At 29.8% G+C, this 27,720-nt stretch overlaps 1 protein-coding gene across 2 annotated transcripts in view; it reads left to right on the forward strand.

Moving 5' to 3' along the window:
- The window catches only part of LOC132939151 (protein artichoke), a 241,829-nt gene that overhangs the window by 88,031 nt on the left and 126,078 nt on the right, over window positions 1-27,720 (forward strand). For both annotated transcript variants that reach the window (XM_061006176.1, XM_061006177.1), the window contains one exon: window positions 17,134-17,171. The gene's annotated coding sequence lies outside the window, so the exon portion shown is untranslated. The remainder of the gene's footprint in view (window positions 1-17,133; window positions 17,172-27,720) is intronic.

A 27,720-nucleotide genomic window follows, 5' to 3' on the forward strand; every position in this document is an offset into this window, starting at 1 on the left:
ATTGGTATAGGTAGGTACTATGTTTATAATAATATGCAAATGGTATTATTATGTATTTTTAGTATACACACTAATCTCCGGAATCTCACTAATCCAAATGGCACCAAATAATATTGTTGTGTCAATTAAAAGAAATGTCATCCTTTTTTTTATCTATTTGATTGTAAATGTTTTTTACGTTGTCCATTTTAAGAGTCATATAGTTATAATTTCTCTGAAATAGATGAGTTTAATACAATATGTTATTAATGGCAAATAATAATAAAAAAAATATACTATAAGCGTCCAACATTAGATCTCATTTATGAAGTTTTTACACTAGTTCGTAAATGTTCGGTCTCAAAGTAACAGTAATTGAAATGATTATTCAGTGAATAACTTCGTACGGCTACAAGATTCGTATTCGGATCTCATTCTTGATTAATTAGAAAATATAATGAACAGCATAAGAAAACTATTCAAAATATACCTAAAAGTTTCAACTGTTTCAAGTATATATTGTAGAATTTTTTTTTATAGGTAGGTCAAACTTTGACCACCAAAATAAAAAATCCCTTGTGTCGAAAAGGAAAATCCAGTGAAATCTCATGGCGGTCAAAGTGATAACTCACACTGTATTATTATTATTATTATTATTATTATTATTATTATTATAATAGGCATGCATACGAATATAATAAAACTCGAAACAACAAAAAGTTCGGACGGCGTGGGCGTTTAACGCTTTTGGGTGGGTATAATCGTACTCGAGCGCCCGCGTGCATAGCTATATAACGTCGTCGTCGTCGTCGTCGTCGTCGTCGTGTCTAATTAGTACAACGCGTTTCCGCGTCCGCTAACACCGTCCCTTTCACGTATTTTATGTATATGTGTATATACTTATATTATATATATTTTCGCAGACCTTCTCCGTATGTATAATAATATCATACACATATATACACAACACACATACATATTATATACAAATTACATATTATATATACGGCATTATAATTATTTTTTCAACAGCGGTTGACGTTAATTGAATCATTAAAACAATGCCACCGTCGACGCCGTCGTCGCCGAGCTTTGGAAACAGTCCAAAAAGGGTTAGGATTTTTAAGCACAATGGAGCACCCGTTATTATTGCTTTGTTATAACGCTTTCAACTCTCGTTCCCCCTCGCCATTTGTATTACCTACGTACACCACCGCAATAATGCCTATCGTCGCACCACTCACATTTACTATAATATATATAATATTTTCTTATTCTTTCATCGTTTTCATCATAATTTGATTTAATTCGTGCCTAGTCTGCTAAATTGTTATAATTGAGCCACGTCGTCGGTGCCGTTTCTACTATTAAAATATAATATTATATATACGCACGAGCTATGTAGATATTGATTTATAGACGGCCAGATTAACTACCACTATGATTTTAAGAGCACGGCGATGTCTGGGGCCCATGACTATACTACGGTATATTCGTCCCTTCCCCACCATTGTCATTTTCAAAAACAGCTGTTTTGGTGAATATTAATTAATTTATAATAATTAGCGTGCCAACATTTGTTATTTGCATAATTGAATGTGCTTTTGATTAATAGTGGAATCAAAAATTAAGTGGGGGCTGTAGACTGCACGTGCCCTTACTCATAACTAAAATACTTTTTTCAAAATTTTTTGCTGAACCAATAATTAAATTGTCTTATATCACTCAAATGTTTCATAGAATATTACAGCGTAACCATAGATATACTGAATATATTATTATGTACCTATAATAAGTAAAATCTAACTATTTTGGTCAAGCATATTGCATATTAATATGATAATGGGACAAATATCATAGGATAAACCCAATGGGTAAAGTTTTTACCTTAATTCGAGTCTTGGAGATTTAACTGATATAAGATACTATGGTAACATCCATATCAGCTGCTATGACTTTTTTGGTGAAATTCAGACTGCACTGTTTTTCTGCTTCTGTCAAAATATTCTAATGATAAATATTCTCAAGCTTATTAATTTTGAATCAGTTAATATTGTATTTTAATAAGAATAGTAAAAAAGTAGATATTTTTCACTTATTTAGGTATAGAAATTTAGGCTATATTTAGGCTTCGCGATATTATTTTCAAACCAAGCCTCGCAATTATTTAGTTATGCTCCGGGACGGCTCTAAAGTATGTTGAGGTGCAAAAATTGCACACATATCATCGCAGCAGTCGTCGTATACGACAGTACAATAATTATCATAGATAAACCGCTCGGCCCTCCCAAGTTTAGTAGTAGAGCTATAATACGGTTAACGGCATCAAATATAACAATATTATTATTGCCGTAATATTATTGTTTACCGCCACCGCCTCGTCCATAAATTCGACGGAGTCCCCTACACCCCCCCTCCCGGTACCATTTTATACAGTATAGTACGTCATGTTTGTATCCGAAACAAAAGCGGCGCTCGTAGACAGGAGGTGCTGATATTGATATATGTTTACCATACCACCGCCGGTGTTTTATCTCCGGAAATTATTTCGCAGCAGTACCTATGTAATAATAATAATAATAATATGATATTATATAGTACTCTTTTCGACGTTTACAACAAACATATTATTATACGGCCCTTATGCGCGGAAAAGGAAACAAATTATATACAGCAAATTATATTATAACAATATTATAATGTATACGCTGTGTATTATTATTATTATTATTATTATTATTATTATTATTATTATTATTATTGTTGTTGTAACTTATTATTATAATTTTATTTATTTATTTATTAGTTTATTACTATTATTATTATTACTTTTTTTTTTATTAAAATTTGATATAAACTTTACGAATCTGGGCGAGTTTTTAGGGTAGAAAATAGTACCTATAATAATAATACCCCTATTTATTCATAAACAATACAATTCTAACTTTACTTATCTGCAGTTCATTTATTTATATTGCAAACTATATTATACAATATTACGCGTCCGAGAATTTCATTTTCGTTTAATATAATATTATGCAAATTTGGACAATATTATTTTCACTTGAAAATATATTTTGTTGCGTGCTCGTGTTTATAATAATATATTTTATTGAAATACAGTTTTGTTCGTCTTATCTTTTAATATTAATCTGATTTATGAGCTAGATATTAGATATAATGAAGATACTTTTTTTTTGTATTTCGTGCTTTATAGAATTAATTTTAATGAATAAGTCATTAATAACTTTGTGGCCTAATCTAAAAACTTAGCAGTATTCGGGTGGTTTATTTTACATTATTCATTATATTATATAGAAATATATTAACCATCCGAAAAATGTTTGTGAAGTAAGTATAGTAATTTATAATCGAGAAATATATTCGTTGGGTTTTTTTTTCTATTAACTTATTTTTAATATATTTTATTAATAAAACCAAACTTGTGATTTTAAATTAATAAATATTAACATTTTTGATAAATCTCGAATAGATGATCATTTAGCTTTTTACAAATAAAAAAATTGAATACTATAATTGTAAACTGTAGCAAATTAAGTCAATGTAAATGTATTTAAAATATAAATATGCATTTTTATTTTCGTATTTTAAGATAAAATATTATAATAATATTCCGTTGTTTATAATCAAATATTTTTTTAATACAATTTAGTGAAATTTAAATATCTCCGTCCGATACTTTATTTCCATAACTTAATTACTCTCGGATATTTAAATAATGATAAAGAAAATAATACTTTTAAGTGATATAATAATTTATTTATATTTATTTAGGTATACAATTAAATATTTTGTAAGCATATTTTATATTATAGTGTTAATAAATTTTCATTACTGATTTTTATCATCGAATACCTTATACTATTTGTGTGACTATTGTGTAGTTGTATGTATATTATCGTACAAGAATATCAGTTGCCATTCAAAATATATAATGTACCTACTTACTATTGTTATTCAGTATTCTTATATTATTCTTATATTAATGTTATTTGAATATTATTCGTTTTTAGTTTTTTTATATGATTCTCAACAAGTATAATATTTGATAGTATAGGTACATACCTATATTTAGAACTGTTTTATTTTTTGTAATTAAAATCAATGATGACCTACAACAATATTTATGGCATAGTAAATCACTGAGATAATTAACATATTTTGTAACTATGATATGTATAAACGTTACGATTATATTGTTTGCGCAGAGGAAAAATTTAATTCCTCTACAATTATGTGGATGGATGGTAACTGTATAACCGAACGTCTGTCGTTGCCATCCGGCTCAAGTTTCGTTTAGACAAGAATAAAACCGTGGAATATACGTAGTCGGCACATCAGTGAAACTTTTCTTCGTGGCCACACGAAAACTTCACCGGTAAACAAATTCCCCACAAATGGAGAGTTATTATATTTCTCAGGAAGTTTTCTACACCGCGATTTGTTTGCTGAAAATCACAAGTGAATAATACATAATATTTAAACTCCGTTTGCGATGTTCGTTTCAAGCATAACGATAACAATTATTAGCCACGATAGCAATATAATATATATCTTAGCCAAAGGAGATCATCTAACTACCTCCTGACTATAATTTAAAACTTACATAACTACCTACAAGGTGTTTCACCAAGCATAATCACCCTAGTGTGTTTTTTTTTTTAATAACGATTTTATTCAAATTTTGGTTGTTGGTACTTTTAAGTATATATTTAAGGACCATATTTTCAATTATTTAGTTTTTTTATACGATGTAAAGAGTGTCCTGTGGCGATACAAACTTTTCATTTTCAAATTAGACTGTCCTTTTTCCTGTGAATTGTTAATCGGATGACATTTTTTAAAATGGTGATGTATGTAAATTGAAATTCAAACGAGTAGTTTTGAGTTATTTAACTCTGTGTACTACGGATAATAGGTCCATGACAATGGGTTTGGTAGATATTGGTGCTATTATGATTTAAAAATTGAGTAAATAATATTAACTTGGGTATCAAGACTTTATAATTTTTAAAAATGTCTGGGTATAATAAATACTAGATTTAATGTAACATATTCTATTTTATATTTTTATAAATCCATTTTTAGGGACCGCATCCTTACTATGTATACTGAATATACATTAGACATATTAAAACTCAGAAAATGTTCGTTGGAATTTCAATTTAGATAAATAATTATTTTCTGAAAATTCATGTGATTTAGATATTCACTGGAAAAAAGTGTGATCCTCATTTGAAAAATAAGTATTTTACCGCCACAGGACACACCTTAAGGCTTAAGGCATAATGGTATAAAAATTAAAATACATGTTTAGCTCTGAGCACACCTAAAAATTTCAAGAATCAGAATTTGGATAAATTCATTACATAAAAAAAAAAATGTGCTGTGAATTCTGTGAGAATTAACCTATAAATAATATTGTAATTGATGAAAAAAAATGATACAACTTTAAGAGTGGGTATTTGTATAAAATTTATTATTTTGAGCTTTAGGCGAACCAAGAGAGTATAGGTAGGTACTTTTATACAATGTTATGATCGATGTATATTGTGTATATAATATTATATAGTAATCGTTTTCAAGTGTATTGGGGGAAAAAAGTTATCGACGGAGACAAACTCGATGAGACAATAAATTATCGCGCATAATGGTTGAGGAGGGGGGGAGGTTGTAGTATGGCGCAAATTGGAGTTTGTAATTTTCCCGCGAAAACGACGAGCAAAAGAAAACTGTGCTGGAAGAGGGGAGGGTGGAAATAGTGCGGCAGTAGGTACTTACTGTGAACCGAAACCGAAATGGGAGCGGTAATGGCCGCGACGGGGCCGAGGAGACGCGTACATATATATATATAAATATATATACGCACACCACCGAGGCGTAATTAACAGTATGGGGGAAACGCTTGGCATCCCTCTGCGGTGGCGGTGGCTTAGGGGCGAATGATTCGTTCGGTCCTGCGTAATTTTTGATATAGTTTGTCTATTGGCGCAGCAGAGCACGGGGTCGGGGAGGGGATGATAAAAAAAAAATCGCATTACAACCGTCGCCGCTGCCGCTGTATAATATTATTATGTATAGTTTTCGTATTAAATAAAACAATGACAGTAATAATAATAACAACAATACATTAGACACATAAATATCTGCGGTGTATAACTTTCCTTAATTAAATAATAACAGTATAAAGAATGAGATGTGAAAAATAATAAATTGGGATTTATTAAAATTAAGTCGATGACCTGATGAGCGACGGAGATGGGAAAAATATATTATATACCTACTTACTTACGCTCTAAATATTGAAAACAACGTCGATTCATTATCGATAAACTGCAATTAAATGGTGGTGATAACTGACAGAGGGGTGGACGTTACGGTGAAAGTTATCGTTACCACTCGGATGCCTTGATAGTAAAATACGTGTCTGCATCATACACGCCGTAGAATTACCGCAAAAATATTGTTGTTCGATTACGACGTGACGTATATCTGCAAGACTTCCTGCAAATAACAGCAAGCCGGAAATTTATTTGACTATAATATTTCAGAAAATGGGTCATTATTTAACAGTCAACACTCCTTATATCAAAAGGTATTAATGTTTTCGAAGATATTTTTCTTAACATAATTCGAAGTCATCATTTTAATCACAATAATATCATAAAATATACCTACTTAGTAATATTATAGGTTGATAGACCGTCTTTGCTCAGAACCGTTTTTCGTATTCATTGATTTTATATCATTGAATTCAAATTTAACATTAGACACCTTATGCACTGCAAAATGTTACCTACTTACCCCATTTTTATTTTTTAAGTTACTAGCCGACCCGTCACAGCTTTGCCCGTGATTGGTTGTTTATTTTGCCTCCGGAGCATGATTTGTACATTTTTTTATTCAAATTTTATCGTTTAATGTGATCGGCAAGTAAATAAAAAAACGTATTGAAATTTTTCTAGCGGTATCAATGATAATTAATATATTTTTATCAAAAATAGCTGATCCCGTGCACTTTGTTGCCCCGTTAAATGTAGGTACCAATTCTATATGACTCAAACTTAGTTCAATTCATTATTTAATAATCGGTGCATGGTGTTCAAAACTTATCTTAACTTTTCCATTGCCCAGAATAAAAATTCTGCTTCGCATTAGTATATTATCAGGTAGGCAATGTACCTGCGGTAGACCGCGGACCCCGTGGTGTTTGTACGTAAATGTATGATTTAACTCTTAAGTATCAAAGTTATACGAAGTTTGTCGTTTATCCTTAATTCCACCTATGGTGGATTAATATAATCAATTAATACAAAATCCTAACCTAACCTAACCGTACTAAAATCCGATGAATAAAAAAAACCAAATTTAACCCTTTTCAAATTAATTTGTCTTCTTCACAGAGGTCTAATCTACACACAAACATTCATTTATATATTGGTGAAAAATAATAATACAAATCAACAAACATGCCCGATTAACCAAGAGCAACCAATCTATAGTATACTATTATTATTTTAATCTGCAACAATAAACTAAATTTTTTATTATTTAGTTTATTTTTTCTGGACAGATGGCGCCACTGTGGTATTTTAGACTTCCCTATTTCCTACTTTTCTAGTGGATTTACCTAAAATGATCTTTCATAAGAACCTTGACCTGACAATTACGAACACAACAAAAATAAGAATCAGCCAAATCGGTTCAGTAGTTTCGGAGTTTATCCAGAACAAAAAAAACCGACTTCATTTTATATAGTAGTATATATATAGATAAGTTTAAAACTATAATGAACTACTATTAGGTATTTAAAATTTGATTTTCACGTATAACATTTCTCAGTAAAATATTCCGTTTTGAAATTTATGAAATTAATAATGCGCATGGCTGTCATTCTGAAATTTAAAACAGTAAAAAAATATAAACTTTTTTCAAAAAAGTCATTTATTGTGATTTTTAATTGTTGTGAAAACATATTTTTAAAAACGTCTTATACTTTTTATCTGTATGAGTGTTTACTGTTAAAAAAATCACCCTGTATAATAATACATATTTAATAAACTTAGTACATACTATCACCACAAAATATATAGCTTTTAAAAGTCTCATAAAGTATCGGGACAAGTGTCCTTTTTGACTCATTTAATTAATGGTTTTTTTTGTTTCTCAACCTATTGTCCAAGCGAATAGCTTTATTATTATAACGCATCGGTGCCTCTATATAGGTAGTATAATATTTATTACATAGTATTACAGTAAAAACATATACCTGAAAGTGATATTCACATATTATGTTTTATAAATTCCTGTGTTTAATTTTTTACACCAACAGTAATTTGATTTAAACACAGAACGGATTATATTATTATAATATTGATGGCGCGAATTGCAATTTGATGTATACCTAATACTGTTTCGATTTTTTTTTAAAAACGTGTATTTTCATTTTTTATTTTTATTCAATAAATAAATAATCATTTCTGATTTCTGAAAAAAAAGCTGATGATTTAATTTGTGGTTAGAATGCAGTTATTTTGATTCCTTAGTCAATAGGTATAAAATCTATTAAACACCAATGAAGACAGGAAGTTCAATTGAAGCGTAGGACCACGTATTGTTTTTTTCTCTAAACTGTGAATTTCATTTATATCTACCTCACAAAATAGAATTAAATTCATACTTAATAGATTATTCAAGTGGTATAAGGGAATTTAATACTCAATTTCCATAGATCAACTGTGTTCTTTAAAAATGTATTACAATGTATGTCACAGTGTTCTGTTTGCAACATTTATTGTTAATTTGTCATTTAAATTGTTTTTTTTGCTGGCTGCTGCAATAAAATTCAACGTGGTAATGTTCAAAATTTAGTCGAATTGCTGTATGAATATACCTGGTTGCTTTAGTGAATGATTTTAAGTTTAAACTGATGTTATATTAATATGTTCCCGGTTATTTAAAAATTATAAATTGAAATTCATTTTAAAATTTCCGTTTTGATAATCGTTGACCTTTTAGTAAATGGTTTCCGGTTCTATTAATAATATTGCATCAAATCATTTCATTTTAATATTACGGTGGCTTTGTGTATCTGAATTAACGTTTCCGAAATTTCCTTTGTTCTGTTAACAATGATTTTGCCGAATCAATGTCGTCCCTGGCCTATTTAACAATATACCGGAGTACTTATGTGATTTGTTTTGAGAGGTGCGTGTAACAGATTTATTCTAATGAACTACGCTCGAAATTGTATAATTGCATTCCGTAACTCCACGGGTTATGTATCATAATATAGTATATTGAATATTTCGTTATATATTAATAATACGTATAATCGACGGAAATATTCATTAGTAAAGCTTACATCATTAGTAAGTTCGACCAATGTTTGTTTGCAGCATTAAAAAAATAAACCTATACCCGTATTCACTATGATGATTTTTATTGATAATTGTCTGTAGTATGTTGCAATTAATTTATTGGGATAATTTTGCATTCGAACAATGCAATACAATTTCTCCTCTATTGACCATAACGCCATATAATTTTATTTAGAGTGTATATTAAAAACCAATGATTTGATTGGCTTTGTTCTAATTTTACGTACCTACATACAATATATTGTTAGTGCAATATTTTATTATTCTCGATATATTTTGGTATATACTATATATTCATATTTGGATATAATTCGATTATCATAATATTTTCAAATCGATCAAATATTAAAGCATACCATTTTTGGTGCGTTATTACATTGTTGAGGTCCAATGGTCGCATCATATTTTTCGTTTGACTTGTTAGAACCAAACGGTTTTAATTCATGTGTACAAAATATATTGGTTTATAAACTAATATAAAACCATAAAAATTATGCATTTATATCAAATTAGATTATTGGATTGTATACAAAATACAGAGGTGTGTGATCTATTCAATCACATAGGTCATCATTTTGAGTAGGTACCCTGCAGTGTTGAATAAAAGATAATAATATATATGAGTATACCACTCCACTTGGACTTTTTATTGGCAGTGACGTTTTTATGAATAATTTATTATCCTTAAGCGTAATGATAATTTGTTGTTATATAAGCGTTTCCAATAATTAGTGATGAGGATATATTACGGTAATTTTTATGCAAACTAACTTTTTAGCTTTAGTCACTGATTTCTATATACTATATAAATAGATATCTAAAGTTTTGAAAGATTAATTAATTAAACATCTAGAGAGATTTAAGTGAAAGTCCAAGCAATTATAGATCAATTTGTAAATAAAAATAAAGATCCTTGTTGTTAGTTTAGAAAAAGTAAATTTCTCGTATTTTATTTTTACTTTTTGATTACTATAAGAAAATATGAAAAAATTATTAATAGATAAATCTGTCATTGATATAGTCATTATTTACTTTTTGTGTCTGGGGTGATTGTTGAGGGGGGTGGAACTGCTCGTGATATTTCGAGGTAAAATATAATTTTTAAACCGCCCTTACCCTTAATTGAGCTTTAGATACGCCACTGACTTAATCACTACTCACATAACATAACATGGCAATCAATTTTAGAGACAAATGTAACGTTTTATTTTCTCTAAAATACGGCGTGAGTAGATAAAATTCAAACCTTAATAATATAATGTAACATTCACATAATACTTAATGACCTAACTTTTCATAAAATGGATCCATTATTAACTTTTTGTGAAATGTACATAAAACATTATCATTATGTTGTATCTAATTATATTAAATTGTATAACGAAATAATGTACTAATATTTAGGTATAAGATGAGTACTTTTTTATCATGTGGATATCAATAAACAGGTAAACTTTTACTGTATTGTAATATAAATTATTGTTAATTATAACATTTATCATTTGTAATACTGTAATAGAGACAATAGGATTAAAGAAATAGAGTTACATAAAGAAGATACCTGCAGCAATGCAAAATTGTGTCATGGTTAATATTATTTTGTACATTACATTTACATCTCAATATTAGTATATTATTTTGTTATATAATCACAAAATACTACTATCCCCACGAGCAATTTTTCTCAACTTAAGTGATTGTTAAAAAAAACTTGAACTGTATGTATGTAATATGTATGTATGAAATTTATAATATCACTAATATTGCATAGTGTAGGTATATCTATATACATCGTTTATAAAATATTACTAAAATAAAAACAATTGTATGCATATAAAGTTCTTGACATTTTCCTGGGTGAGATTGTATTCGGTGGGCGAGCTTGCTTTTTTCCGATAACCATTTTACGAAAAGTTACCCAATATAGTATAAATTAAAAAAAAAGGTTACACTAAGTGTAAAATAATGGTTTCTATTTCACAAAATAGATAATATTTGTGTCCATTACATGAAGTTAAAATCGATTTACCACGCGCTATGATCATGAAATGGATATAATTTTCGTGAGCGTTTGATTACACCGTAGATTCCACATTATGGTGTATAATATTATACAAATAGAATCCTCAATTTTTGCCAGGCATTCAAAAATATTATGAACCATCTGCGATCTGCCAACAGTTTTAGATGCGATATGTCTATTATCGCTGTTCTTTTTTTTTATTAATTCGTGACTGGCTTATTAATATATAAAGTATTAATTTCAATATTATTTTTCATTGTTGGTGATTGAATACGACTGATTTTTATTTTTAAATGTATTATTGTATATATTATATTATCTAACATACATATGATAATTGAAGTCTAACCCAATGAAATAAAATAGAAAATTTTATAGCGTAATGCTATATAAAAAGTCAGCTGTGTCTCCGTTTTATCCTCTCTGAACTGAGAAATAATGAAAAAGACGTAAAATAAATTACAGATAAATTTAGTTATATTTTATTCTTTCATATAACTGCATAAGCCTTTGTACAAGTTTTATGTCCTGTATATACTATATAATATATATAATACTGATATTAAACGTGGCCAGTAAATTGGGTTGGATAACAATTGAGATTGAGATTGCACCAAATGAACCCTTCGCACACCCTCCATCTGTAGACAGAAAAAGTTTGGGTCGTTTGGTTCTCGTCCAAAAAATTGCACGCCCATAACATTCAGCAGGTCGATCAATTGCCTCACGCGCCTCTCTATACAAAAGAACAAAACGTTTAATCAGTTACTATATAAATAAGTTTGTTGAAAATTTCAAATTCTTAAAGTCAAAAATATTATTAAAAAAAAAAAACTCAAGGAAAATAAAGATTTAACACAATATTCAGTATATTTGACAGAGTTTGACATCAGTATAAAAACAACAAAATGTTTCGTTAAATTAAATAAAAATGCTTTAATTTAACCATGTAAGTTACAAACCCTTTGTACCTAAACTAACTTATATAAAATATTCTTGGAACTATAACTAACATTTTCGTTTAATTATTATTTAATTTGAATGTAAATTTACACGTAGTATAGCTTGTACAGTTATTACTTTGCATTTTAATTGGGTTACGCTTAAAACATTAGTAGGTTAATATTATTATGTTAATAAAAACAATAATTCATTTTATCTATTCACATTTCGCATATTATTCGAATTTCATGGTCGGCTTTGTGACCGCATCAATTATTGTGTTGGAATTAGTATTCTTTAATATTACTTGCGTAATGGAAATTACATTGGTATTAAATTGTAGGATTAATGATTTAGTATTAAAACTAAAACAATTGCTTACGTATTTTCTATTATTTTTTTTATCGTATTTATTAATGTATATAATTGTGTGTTAATGGTAATCAAGACAATAATACTGTTGTCATTAGAAATTCTACTTTAGCGTGACAACATATAACTAGTGTTGTTTCAGCAATTTGAACCTTTGAAAAATATGCTTTGTGTGCAGCTCATGTATTGTTGGGATAAATTGCATTTCGTGTGGAAAAGAACAAGTTAGTCCTTATAATGGTTTTGTAAAAGTATGTGTTGGATTAGAACAGGGTCAATCAGACCACGACCAGAGTTTTTTTTATTAATGGTGTATTTGAAACAAAGCCAATCAAATACATAACTCAAACCTTTGTTAAAACACGAACAACTCTCCTTTTTATTTATTTTTTACCTGATACACAATAAAGTAGAACTGAAACAAGAAATAGACAACGTGTATGGAAATAAAATGAAAATGTTTAAGAATTATTATTAACATGGTTATCAAATACAACAGTGGTGGTGTTATTTTTTTATAAAAAAAAACAATATCCTAACTCGGGACAGAAAAATGTTTGGTAGATCTGAATGAAATATACATTTTATATCAGTCGGTTTCTAGTCAACTCCTCAAACCATCTTAATATCTTTACATACAATTACCTATATTATTTAGTGTGTGACACACAAAAAGTATTTACATGAAAATACTTTTAATACTTAATTAATATATTGCATTTGATTTATATTAAAACACAATGGTACCGAACATTTTACTGATATAATTATATATTCCTATTACAAAAATAAAAATACATAATTAATATACAGATTGCATTAATGCGTGATTAAAATAATATTAGTAAGTTATCAATTAATTAATTAGGTATATGTAAGACGTAAGTATTAAATAATATTTAATAATATATTAAATTAATGAATTAGATCATATAACTGTATTAAATTAAATTAAAAGGATTCCATGGTTATGATACATAGATGCAAATTCATCAATATTAAGCAATTTAATTTAGGTACCTACACTGGCATCTAGACGTGAAGTGGCAGATATAAGTTTTGTTCATAACCTCATTAATGGCCATATCTCCTTATTTACTTGAACACATCCATTTTAATGTACCCCTTCACCGTCCCAGATATCCCACAATTGTCTATACCTCTTCTCATCATACTAACTTTGCTAAAAATTCATCTCTTTCTAGAGCAATATTGCATTATGTAACAAATACCCCAACTTTGATTTCTGTCTTGATAAAGTTTATAAAATAATTAAATCTCATGTTAAGTATTGAAATTGATATCTATTTTATACCTTATACTATTAAAACATTATTTAAAATTGTACATTACATCTATTTCAATATATATTTAACCACATATAAACGTATAGATGTATCACCTATTGTTGTATTATAATATATTATTATTGTTCAATTAGGTTCACGGCCGTTTTATTTCAATGAATAAATTATTATTATTTATCTTCATATTTATCAATTGCTAAAATGCTTAAATTGACATATTATATAAGTCTAATATAGTTTATTTGTCTAATAATTGTTGACTAGCTTTAAACAAGAAAAGGTCCTTTACGTCCAACCTGCAAGGACATTGGAACTGTAATTGACGTTCATATAATATCTCTGAAAAGACTATTAATTGACATTCATTAAAAAATGTTGTAAAGTAAAATATTATTTGATTCATAATTCATATATCTAATAAATCAAAATAACTTACTCTTGTACGTTAATATGCAATTAGTCATATTTATTAAGATCATTATATCCTATACTTTTATATTTTATAAATATTATAATATATTATAGTTGATTTGGAAAAAATAATTTAATCCAGAGTAATAGAAACTAAATAAATGCTCGAAGAGATGAACTTATAAATGCGAAATTTGTTTTAAAACAATAGGAAGGTACTTCAATGTTATAAATTATAATAACAGCGGCGTTCATGTTCATGTTTTCAACAGTTTTTGTTTTCAATTAAATTTATTAAAATCTCGTGACCGGGGCATTAAGATTGTTTCAGTAGATTGTTGAAATAAATTGACTTATCTCTCTGCGTATAGCAGTTATAGTGTCGAAGACATGTTTGTGCTAGAACGCGGAAACCGGAAGCTGATAATGGCTATTGGCGACTGCAATACTGAACTCTGTCCCATTTCCAGTCGATGTTCCGAAAGTTTGGCCAACCCGAGGTGAATAATCACATATAATCTGGACTGTAACACAAGCAAGGTCAATAGAGAACGACATGATATTCTCCCTAAAACACCATATTATCCGACACCCTTAAAATATAAAGTAAAAAGTTTTTTTTTTAACTTGGCAGTCGGCTTGCCCTCATCCCATCTCTGGCCAAAGTCCAGTTTTTAAAATGAGAGGAGAGAGCGAGAGACCGAGAAAAAAAATAAAACGGAAAGGTATATGTATACGGATTTTGGACTTTCGTTGTGGAGGTCAACTGTACAGTAATACTTTTGGATCAATAATCGGGGCACTCATTGTTACAATGGACATCATTGTTAAGAAATATACCTACCTATTCCTATTGCATGGAGCTACCATATACATACGCTATTAATCTATGGGAATATAATATATAATAAAATGTAGGTACTTCCTATACACTTTCTCCTTTTTATTAAAAAAATAATAATAATAGTAATAGTAAAAAATGTAATAATGTAAGTAAGATTTTGTAAAGAGTATTGCCGGGGGATTAGAAAACATTAATCAACTTTATCATTAGCTTTTTGGTATATGTATAGGTGGTATACCCACTCCCATTATTTGAAAACATAATTATATAAAAACAGACCGATGTATATACATAAATATACTTCCTCCATTTAATTTTTTGACATTTCCCGTGCACCGATATAAAACTTCCATATAATATTTTATTATATATCATCGTAATTTAATGATAAAGTACGTTCATATTTTTTTCTTGTTAAACTTGTCGTACATATATACTGTATACGATTTATAAAATAGACTTACTTATACGTTAGCCAACACACACCATTACATTTTCCATTTCAAATGAGTTATCTGACCCGCTTTTATCTTATTTTAAATTAACTAGTTTTTCGCGGGAAAAAAACACAATTAAGTCTCGCGCTCTTTGAACTAAACTTTTCGCTAAAGGTTATTTTTTTTTTCTAAAGAGATCGCAAATGAACACATATCTTTAGAAACTTGAAAACGCTTATCGTTTTATTGTTTTTTTTTTCGCTCGTTTCCGAACGCATAATACGGCGCGGACGAAAAATAAACTCAAAAGAGCGTTGAAAGAAAGATAACAAAATAAAAATTGAAAATATTTTTGGGAACAGAACGCGGTATACACACCAACGTAGTAGCAATTTATTGTCGCGTATGAACGAATCACGATCTTCACAGCCGTGGGTATATATATATGTATAATTACACGACGGCACATCAGAGTCGAGCGCGCGTGCCTTTTCTCGTTTCCTTACGATTTAATTTCAAGTCTGAAACTTTATGTATAACGTCGTGTATTATACTGCTGCAGTGTATACGTATAGAACCGCACACGATATTTAAGGTGACGCGTGCGGAGAAAAGTCACACGAAATAAAATAATATATTATTACGTTATCGTCCTGCCGCCGCCGCCGCCGCCGCCGCCGTCAACACTCACCAAAAGCTATATGCCTATACCTATATCATATTATATAAATACCTCTATATATATATATATATATATATACATAAAGGTTTGAATATAATTATATATACACACACTCACACACACACACTTTCATATTATATTCGCACGCCAAGTCTTGTTGACAAACAATCTCGTGAATATGTAAATCATACACGCCGTTCCGATTCGACGGTTTTCGAGTTTCACTTAGGTAATTAAGACGTACGGCGTACGTTTTATACGGTGGCACGTACGTATATACATAGATATATATATGTATACACCTGTACACACGTATACGCGCCACCCCTTGCCGCTCGCGTTCGTCGTAAACGCCATTAAATACTCATACCCTGCAACCACCACCCCACCACCCTCCCCCCATAAGCCCTGCCCAGGCCGGTTCGTATATACGTGTATCATAATACTGCCAGTGTAGTTGAGTAGACGGTGTATAATGTGATATAAAATACATATATATAGGTATATATGTGCGAGATGTGTCGCACAGTGTTATTATATTATATATGTGCGACCGTTGCCCGTTTCGAAGTAACGCACCGCCGCGACGTACATATACGAATAAAACCGTAACGATAATCATTATCATGCGCGAGTCCATCCCCGCCGACAGCGAAATAATATCATCATAACATACGATAACGACCGTACAACATAATATGTATTTAATTTTTTTCAATTTTTTTTTTTTTTCAGTTTGGCGGCTGATGGCCCGCGAGTTCAACACGTTTCCCGTAAGTACAACGGACCGTTTTATACACAAATACGAGTATTGCTATTATACCTATATTATTACAGTGAAAACCCGATAATATGTTCAGTTGATTTCGAAGCTCAAATTCAGGGCTGTAGTGCGTGGTACATATATATATATATACACACACACACAGTTTCTAGTGGTTCTAGACTTTCTCCTCGTTATTCGCCCGTACTTTAAAACCACGAAAACTATTGCTCGTTTTTATTTGATTAATATTGTGAAGGGGGGTGGGGTTGCTGTGTTATTATTTTTTTTTTTATATTAAAACGATTTATTTACTTTTGTTTTAATGGCCATGTCGCAGTTCAGTGTATACATAAAAGTTAAACGTAAACGTACAGCGTTTTTGAAGCCAAACAGATTTTTTTTAGTGTTTTGAATTTTAAAGTTATGTGAATTTCACAAATTTGACACACTGGAAAAATTATCAACATACATTTTCGTAACCTACGTATGTTACGGGGGGTTTAAGGTAGCAGCCAGTTTATTACCTACTCAAAAAGTATTATTTTGTTTTATATATTGGATATAACACTGTAAAAAAATATATTTATTTTGCTTATTTTTGGTGATTTAATTTTCAAATCTCGCGATTTACATAATTTGCATAACAAAAATGTATGCTTTGTATATTTGATAATAGGTAATTAGGATAGTAATTATATTTTAGACCCAATGTCAACGTATATTCTTATTCGCATGACAACTACAACAATCCAATTATTATGGGGGTTGTTAACATAATATAGAGGCTAGGTTCTGTGCATATATACTGATTAATTAAATTAACTTTGTAAAATTTGTAAAATTTCCAGTTATTTAAGTATTTATTCTCGGCTGTTCTCGTAATCAATCGCATTATAAAAACTGGAAAGAAGCTAATAGTATTAAAATAATATTACATCATAACACATACGTCTTGTAAGTTATAGCTGTATATAGGTGCATGATTGCTGTTACTATACTTATAGTTTATAAAGTTATTACTAAAGTACGGATTTTGAAGCTCTAAAAAACTATAAAAACATTTAAATTAGGGCAATAAATCTCTAAAAATCCTTCAAAAGCATAATAAAATAACTATGAAATTTTTTTTTTAATTATACTAATTTGTATACTAATTTATGTTGTGATTTTTCTTTCAATGATTAATATATAACATATATTTTAATAAACTGTTTTATATAATTTATAAAAATAAATGAAATAATTTTACTAAAATAATTTTTCTATATCCGCTGAGTTGCATTGAATGATTAAAGTGATTTTTAAGTTTTTAAACAAAAACGTTTGTCGGCCATGAGACGAAATGTATGTTAATGTTTTTAAAAACATTCTACGTTAAAACTGATTAAGATCAAATTCAATTTTATTTTAAAATTGAAAACAAAAATATACTATTAGTATGTTTTTTTAAATTCTGAGCGGAGCGAGGAAGCTAGTGGTTTTACAATGGTGTTTATTTTATTATTTTTTTTTTTTATATCCTGTATACAAAATTTCTACTAGAAGGAGTGCTTCCATTTCAATATATGGTACCATATCTTATAGAAAATTGGATCAAGATGGTACTTTAAAAAGGTCATTTTTCGATTTTATCAATAGTTATTTAGTGCCACGGGAATAACCACTGAAAAATTATAAAAAACCACTAAAAATGGGATTTTAATTATTAACGCTTTGGTTATCACCATAGAAACGAATAAAAAATTATAATATTATAATATTAATTCTACTTACATGATATAATAAATAATAAGTAATAACAACATAAAATATCCAGACTGACAAACCGTCTCCGCTCAGAACCGTTTTTCTTATACAATGATATTTTATCATTGAATTCAAGTTTAATACAATCCATTATACAATGACCCACTTGTAATCTACTGTACAGCAGAGCGACATCCATTTACCTGTTTTTTTTTAAATATTTAGTTCACTAAAAATGGTTAAAATTCTAAAATGCTGTTGAAAATAACAAAAAAGTATAAAATCCAAAAATTAGCCAAAAATAGAATTAAAATGATACATTTGAATGTAAATATTTTATTCTACGTTATATGAATCACATTTATAGCTGATAAAGCTCCGTTTTTAACTGGTAGAAAAAAGGTCAAATGCCATCAAAGTTTGTACATTAGGTATAACGTACCGCTATCAGATAGTTCCCACACCGAAATACATAAAATAGGTATATGACGTATTATATAGTATTTACGTAATAATACATCAGAAATCCGAATAAACTCCGAAAATCAATTATAAATACAAAATATTTTTTTGTTCGTATAATCGAATTTATTATAGTATTATGTCATTGTTTTACTTCTATTGTAATAGTCTAATATAGTATTTTAGAAATACAAGTATACAGCTATCTTGTAAAACTGTAAAAATTACAGTTGCATCTAATATCTTCTTCTATTATTATTTATCAAAATATGGCATTTATCCATGTTTGAATTCGCTAATGTTTCAACTCAACGAAGTCGTATAAAATGGCCAGTGACTGTTAACGGAAAACCGTTAGCGAACGAGTTGCGTAAGAACATTTTGCACGTGTTAACGTATGTATATACAATTATAAAATGCCTAAAATATTTTCGTATGTATAGCTGCTTTTTATTTTAAGATGATGTCGGCCACCATTTGTTTTCTCTCTCTGACCCACGTGCAACACCAAATTTATGTTTAAGAGAACCAACCTATTATTACTTATTACTTTTTAATAATATTATAGAGTGAATTCACATTTAACCTATTATAAAATTTCAAGTTCAGAACATTACTTGTGTCCTTAAGTTGGCTATGAAATTAAAATTTTTATACGAGTTATGAGCGTCTAAATTATTACAACCTTAAAAATGGTTATAAATTGTATAAACATTAAAATATCGTAAAAAAACCAACGTAGGAACACAGCCTCACAGGTAATGTTCTTAGTTTCAAGTTTGATAACAGGTGAATGCACTCTAATATTAAAAGTAACAGCACGGGGTTGGTTCTGCTGAACATAAACTTGCTATGTTGTGCGCGAGTCAGAGAGAGAACACAAATGGTGCGCTGACGCATCCTCTTAACAGATATTGGAATCGGTAAAATCTAATAAAGGACAGTCGTTGTAGTGGTATAGTGCAGGACGTTTTTGGTTTCACTTCGGGACAAAAGCTCCCGGAGTGCATGCAGTTCGTATATTATTCTGCTTTGTAGGTATACCTATTATAGAAACAGACTGGGCACAGTTTCAGAGCGAGAGTGATAACATTCCGGCGTTGCTGCAGTGGCTGCTGCACCACGTCCAAGTCGATTTTGTCGGTCATTACACAATCGACGGACGATCGTCGAACGTCTACAGCAATCGTCACGGGTCCGACCTGCCAACTCCGTGAACAAAGCTTGCTTGCACACATACTCGCACGAGTAATGTAATATACAGATGTGGGACCGATAGTTACTCACAATAGTTGTGGCGACTGATAAGACTCATACGAGTGTATAATATATATAGGTATACATAGAATATAAAACTAATGGAAATATTCACGGTCGTATCATATGACTACCGATGCTCACAAATTCCTGCGTGTACGCTCAAACGCATAGAGCACACCTCTGCTCCACCCCCCACACAACCACTAATTATACCGTTCATACTTACACGAAGACTCGACCGGCGTAAAATCAGCCGTTCAGGATTACTAGTGTGAAACTTTAGTCACTATACCTATTAATTTTTATTAGCTAAGTTGAAACAAAATACAATTTCTTAAATTCTAAACTGACATTGAAACTAACATGACGTATTTAAATAGTTTTCATGCAAAGTTAATCATATTATATCTTAAATTCCATTTTAAATCAAAGTTTAAACTTTCAATTTCATGTCACAGATACTCAATTAACCATACTTAGCTATATTTTATCATTCATTTTTTCATTTTTTAACTTTTGTAGCTATATATGATATTATATAATAGCAGCCCTGAACTTTGTACATAACCCACACATATTACGTAAGGCGTATAGCAATCCCGCGATATATCGTGTCATCACCTTCGCAACCGTAGCTGGCATTACGTTATGTTAATATTCCTAATAATCTAATACGGTCGATTCACGGTGCACTATTATATACAGAGTGATTCGTTCAACTGACTACATGTATTTTCTAATTCAATATTTCTGTTTTGTAAAAATTATTTCACTTAAAATAATAGTACTGTACACTTAAACAAAATAAATGTATTAAAAAAAAAAAAATTTTTGATATTTAAATTGCCAAGCTATAGTTTTATTTCAGATGTAGAATATTTTTCTAAGACTTGATGAATTGTAAATATTGAACATTGAGTTAATAGCGGTTTTTTTCCAAGGTTTTAAAGTCTCGATAGGTACGTGCGGCGTATGATATGCGTACCTACCCAAAACCACTTATGTTACCGGATACGTCGTGTTATTCTACTAAAAAAAATCTGTGGTAAACAGTCCAAATGGTTTAAAAACACAAAATCCAACATAGAAAATTAGTGTAGCTTGTGTCTATGGATCTTCCTGTATATTGTATATACATTGAACTCTTATACTTACATAATGCGGTGCTATATAATAGTGTAGTACAATATAATAACGACTACGATACCTACGTATAATAAATTATGGCTAGATGCGGCGCTGTTCCCGGGGCTACGGTGTGGAATTTTTTTTTGAAAAATTTATGCGAGACAATGTTGGTGAGGGGGGAAGTGTCGGATGCTTCGTTGGTCGATTTTTAATGCGGTCTCTAGCTGCGCCGCCAACGCGCCTGTTTACGTCTTTGTGAACTTCCTAACGAGTTTCTCGGCTGATTTACATGTAAAACGCGATGTAAATCACGGGCTATTTTATACGGTCGAATTAATATGTATACAATATATAGAACTCCATCGAAGTAAATTGAGTGCCGGCAAAGTTACCTCTGTATAATGTACGTATATATAATATAATATTATATACATTATATCTACTATATGTATTAGGCACCTACTGCAGTGTACAGTTTGATTATAATATATAATTATTTATAAGTAACGTAGGTATAATATGTATCAACAGAGGCGGATAAGCAATTTATATATATATTTATATGGAGAATGTTTAAAAGGCCACACATACCACGCTACCACGCAAAACCACTATAATAAACCACAAAAAAAAAATTCAACACATTTATCGAGCACGTATATTTCTAATTTTTTATTGTATAATATATAATATTATATTTGTTTCAATGATAGTCAAATCTCTGCAAGCAATTCCATTGCATTTTTGCATACATTTATAGGTGCAATACAAAAATTAGTTTTTAGTAACAACTTACTTTTGGTTATGTACAAGTTTTCGCTCACCGCTTGTTGTTTAAAATATAAATTATCGTTATTAGACATTTGTGATATACCAGCTACCATGATTAAATTACCAGGCATGATCTCTAGAATAGATTATTTCACGCAGATATTCTTCTCCAGACTTTGGGTTAGAAGATAAACTATTTATGAAAAACTGTGCTTTGGGACCACTTACAGTTATGGGAAGATCTTATATGCTTTCTCATTGGTGAAATCTCTATATGCTCTCATAGGCATATGCATATACCACTAGTGTGTGTCAGTCAGTGGAAACTGGTTCATAGCTGCTGTAATGGTGACAAGGAAGATTTAATTCTGATATACCTGTGGCCTGTGGGGTATCTGTGATACCGTTTTTTAATCTATATAATATATCGATTATAGAACAGTGATTGTAATCTTTAGAGTTATACTATGATTGTTTTCTTCTCAATATATTATACAATACCATTGAGTATAGATAGTATATCCATCTACACTCAATGATAATGCTCACAATTATCAACCAACCATATAAAAATATTATAAAAAGTGAAGAATATTTTTCTAGCATAGTTTTTGTATTATGAATAGTTTAATCTGATATAACGATTGAAAAAGTTAAAGAATGGCGAATGTAATATGTTGGTATGAAACTTGACAGCGTGACGTCGCCGAAGAGTTGAAATTTAGTCGATTATTAATACCATGTAAGAATAGTATATGAATAACCGGTGGATTACTTTTATGCACTATAAAATTCTGTTCTTCCCAGTACATTTCCTATCTAATATTTATATGCATATGGGACAACTGAAACAAATAATTTATTGCATCATCGGGTTTACACTAACAAACATCCCTCTACGCAGTTGTCGTGTTTCTATCGGTTAATATACTTCTTCAAAAAACGTAATGTTACGAGCAATTTCATCCGAAAGCTGATGTTTATAATTAACGTATTGCGTAACATAATATACAATAGTACCATATATGTAATGATATATAATGGCTATCAATCACGAGAACTTTGAACATTTAAATAAAGTCTGTTCTGTTTTATTTTTATGATGCATACCAAGGCATAATAACAATAATTATCAAATCATCAGACTATTTAACGAAAGACGAATTTTTTTTTTCAATCATTTCATACAAAAAAAGTATACGCATTGGCTGATATTATTGTTTATATATTTTAGTTATTATTCTTCAACGAAATTCAATGTCGAAGTATATAATACCATTTATTATAAATATAGTATATTATTATATTGATTAGTATATTAGTTCATTGCGTAACTCCAAAAAAATTATTTTCGACGATAACATTGGAAAAATTTGTATCTCCGACAAAACCTAGGCATTTCAGAAGAAAACAACGTGATATAGCCCTTTTAAAAAAAAAAAGCTTCGCATACATAAAACTTCCAAATTTCGTTCTTAACTATTGCAGGTTACGAAATTGCTTAATATGAACAATAAAATATAAATTTTGGGTCAGAAATATTTGATTGAAAGATTGTGTATATTAGGCTGAAGAATCATCATTGTAATTTTTGCGGAAAAACAATAGAGGCGACCAGTTTCGGCAACCCTCGCCCGATAACCGAAATCGATGTGATGACAATAATATATTATTCTACTTCACGTGGGCTGGCAAGATATTGGCCGACGACAACAACTGTCACACGGTCACGTCGAATTATTACGCGCATGTTTGTCGTATACCGAATTCCCCTGGATAAGTTTTGGGTCCTCACGACCCGCTGCCACCCCATTCGTCGGACCCACACGCGAGCATTGTTCCACGACACAACATTTCACATAAACAATAATATTATGACGTCCGGAACGCGTTTGTCTTCGAAACACGCACGCACCTCCCGCCGAGGTTGGATTATTATTATTTTTATTATTATCATCACTACCCACTATCGAACAGACCGTTTTGATTATTTTTGTTTGTTCTCATAAACGTCGGCTTCGTTTTATTATTATCGTTATTATTTTTTTTTTTACGTATATCCATGTGCAGGATTCGAAGTTTCTCGCTCATAAATCGACAATTAATCTATAGGTACTCAAACTGGCAAAGAATATGTCTTCTGCGAATATTGTTGCAGCTCTATACTATATTATATCTTTACAACTCTGGATCGCGTACAAACGTAAAATGGCGTACACATTCTTAAAATGCATAGTAGTATTATAAAATATACATTTCATCTTGATAGATTCAATTAGTAACGCAAATACATTCAATATTTATAGGCAGGTAAACTACTTCATCAGATATAGCGTGCTCACTGGTCGGTGGTTGTAGTTGTAGTTGAATGCACACCGTTTTTAATCACGTTTTAAAGACTAATATATATGAATGAAGTTTTTTTTGCACCTGTATTACGTCATTAATTCATAATCCTTTATACATTTATAACTTTGATGTCTCACTTATTAATAATCTAGTAACACGGCCAAATTCATACTAAACACATTGATTATTAATGATATGTTAACATCTTGTTAATTGAACTAATTTCCATGTAATATTTAAGAGAAGATTAGACTTTGGTTAAAATTTAATAGGGTGCACAGTTTCAGTAAATGTGTTTTCCTTCGAATAGTTCTTATTCTAATAACGTCAACGTGAATCGTGTTTCACCATTAACTTTGTAAAAATGTTAAGGTATCTACGCTTTTGTATTATAATTAACATATTTTAACATCTTAAACCTATAGATGGTTGAATCAAACTGATGAAAATATTTTACGGACATTTTCTGTTTTTATATAAAAAATATGTATATTTTTATGTGTAAGTAGGTACTATGTTTCATAAACGTGTGTAGAATTAATAGATAAATGTCAAAAGACATTATTAAATTAATGATATGTTTGAATTTTAACATCTTATACAATTGTATTATATACTTGATCAAATTTGGTAGCGGACTTACTATTAATTTACCAAAGTTTAAAACATTTGGATGGCTTATAAAACTATACTCATCGTAGTAAATATATGATATACCTATTAATAAATAGCAGTTGGTAAACATTTTTCTTTATAAATATTATGAAAAATATATTGAAAACTCAATAGTATAATTTTAAAATTAAAAGTTTCTTTAAACGTCATTAAAAAGTGATTTATTATTTTAATAATCTTTTATTCATTACAATTTGTATTGATATTATTTGCTTAAGTTCAAATCGATATCTCTCGTTTAAGCCTTTTTCTTTCTAGATTTTCATAATTAAAAATATTTTAAACTTTGCCGTACATTATGAAACTCTATTTTGTTTTTGAAACGATATAAAAATGGTTGGATTCACAGAATTGAAAAATGTGGTAAGAACTATTTTTACTTTCAAGAACCTATTACTAACAACAATAAACAATAGGTAGGTACGGAATAGCGGACAAGGGTATTCAGTAGCCACGCGGGCGTGATTGGATTGAAATCGAATTTTTCCGTTGATATTTTCACATGTTTTTCCACAGTGAATTACTCTTCAGACAAATGTATACAGAAGAATAAAATACTGAATCGAACACGATTACTGTATATAATTTTAAAGCGTATATCCGACTAAACAGCACTTTGAACGATTCGTTTGGTTTATATTCCAAAGAGTTTGTTCTCAGCCATGGCACATGGTTGACACGCTAACCTATATTATGACTACTCCAAGAACGACATTTTATGAATAATAAAGTAGCGTGCACCGACGTTTAAGTATTCATTAGAATTCGTATATCTGTGAACTTTGGTAAATAGTTATCGTATGTTACGCCTTTATTATATATTGAAATGCACTAGAAATCACACGAAATGTGTGCACCACGTTGGCCAAGTGAACATATTTTGTAGACTTAACTTACTGACGTCGTCTGCAGTGTGTGTAAATGTTTATTTCTGCAATAAATAATATGGACACGGTTTTATTAAATTACAAAATATAGACGTCGGTAAAATATTATACCTTTATATAATATACTGATGACCGTTTATCATTACTGTATGGTGTTTGTATTATTTTATACTTAGTACATTTTTATTTTCTTCTTCTGTATCTTTCTATAACAACAACAAAGTATTTCGATGGCGAGGCTTTGAAGTGTATAGTATTGTCAGTCGTTAAACATAAATATTATCATCGACACAGCATCAATGGCAAATGGGCACGACAGCTGTTTTTTTTTATTTTATTCTATGATCGCAAACGGTTATTATGGAAATAAATCATTTTCATAAAAAATGTTCGTTTTAATTTGCTTATTTTCGAAGAATATTATAGAACTAATGAAAAGCTTAGTTCCTACGTTAAGGGATACAAGGTTGGCTATTTATTAAGAGGCAAAAATGCAGGCAATTTCTACTTACGTTGCAAGGATGCCATACGACAGCCAGCCCGAAAGTATGAAAAGAATAAAATCAACCATTTCTATGGTCAAAAACAACTTTACAGGAAAAACGATCACCACTCATTGAAGAGTAGAATTTTGATCTTTTTTTTGAAAGAGAAAAACTTTATTTAGGTCACATTGAAATCTGATTTTTTAATTAAATTTAAATAACGCCAGCAAAATAATACATTTCAAAGTACTCAACAATTTCAGATTATTTGAACATTTATTAAAAATTCTTAAAACAGAGTTTTTTAAATCAGAGTTCAGTGTGACTTGTATTAAGACTGTATCTTTTAAATAAAAAAAGTTATTAAAATCTGACTATTTTACGAGGTGTGAAAGTTTTTCCTGTGACGCAAGGTTTTATACAAAAACTGCTTCTGCTCTGTCGCTTAATAAGATTAAAATGTACAACTATTACTATAATAAACGTCCTGACATGAAGTTCTAGAAAGGTTTTTCGGTTCATTGCAGTTGTGTTGTCCGAGTTTCCCTTATAGGTATTCCATATTAATTAATATTGTGGTACGAATTTGCCTTTGTCAATGCACATTTAAAAATAAAATCATATTTCACGGCGTTATGGATAGGCTTTTAAGGTACACCATTGTTGTGCGACTGTTTTCTCGGTATTATTCTCAATAGTATGGTTTTCAAAAGTTGGATAATGAGTTATTATATTGATTATTATTTTTTAGAAATTGTTATAATAAGTAAAATAAAATAAAATAATTATAATA

The sequence above is a fragment of the Metopolophium dirhodum genome, chromosome 2 (genome assembly GCF_019925205.1).
Source record: "Metopolophium dirhodum isolate CAU chromosome 2, ASM1992520v1, whole genome shotgun sequence".
Classification (NCBI taxonomy): domain Eukaryota; kingdom Metazoa; phylum Arthropoda; class Insecta; order Hemiptera; family Aphididae; genus Metopolophium; species Metopolophium dirhodum.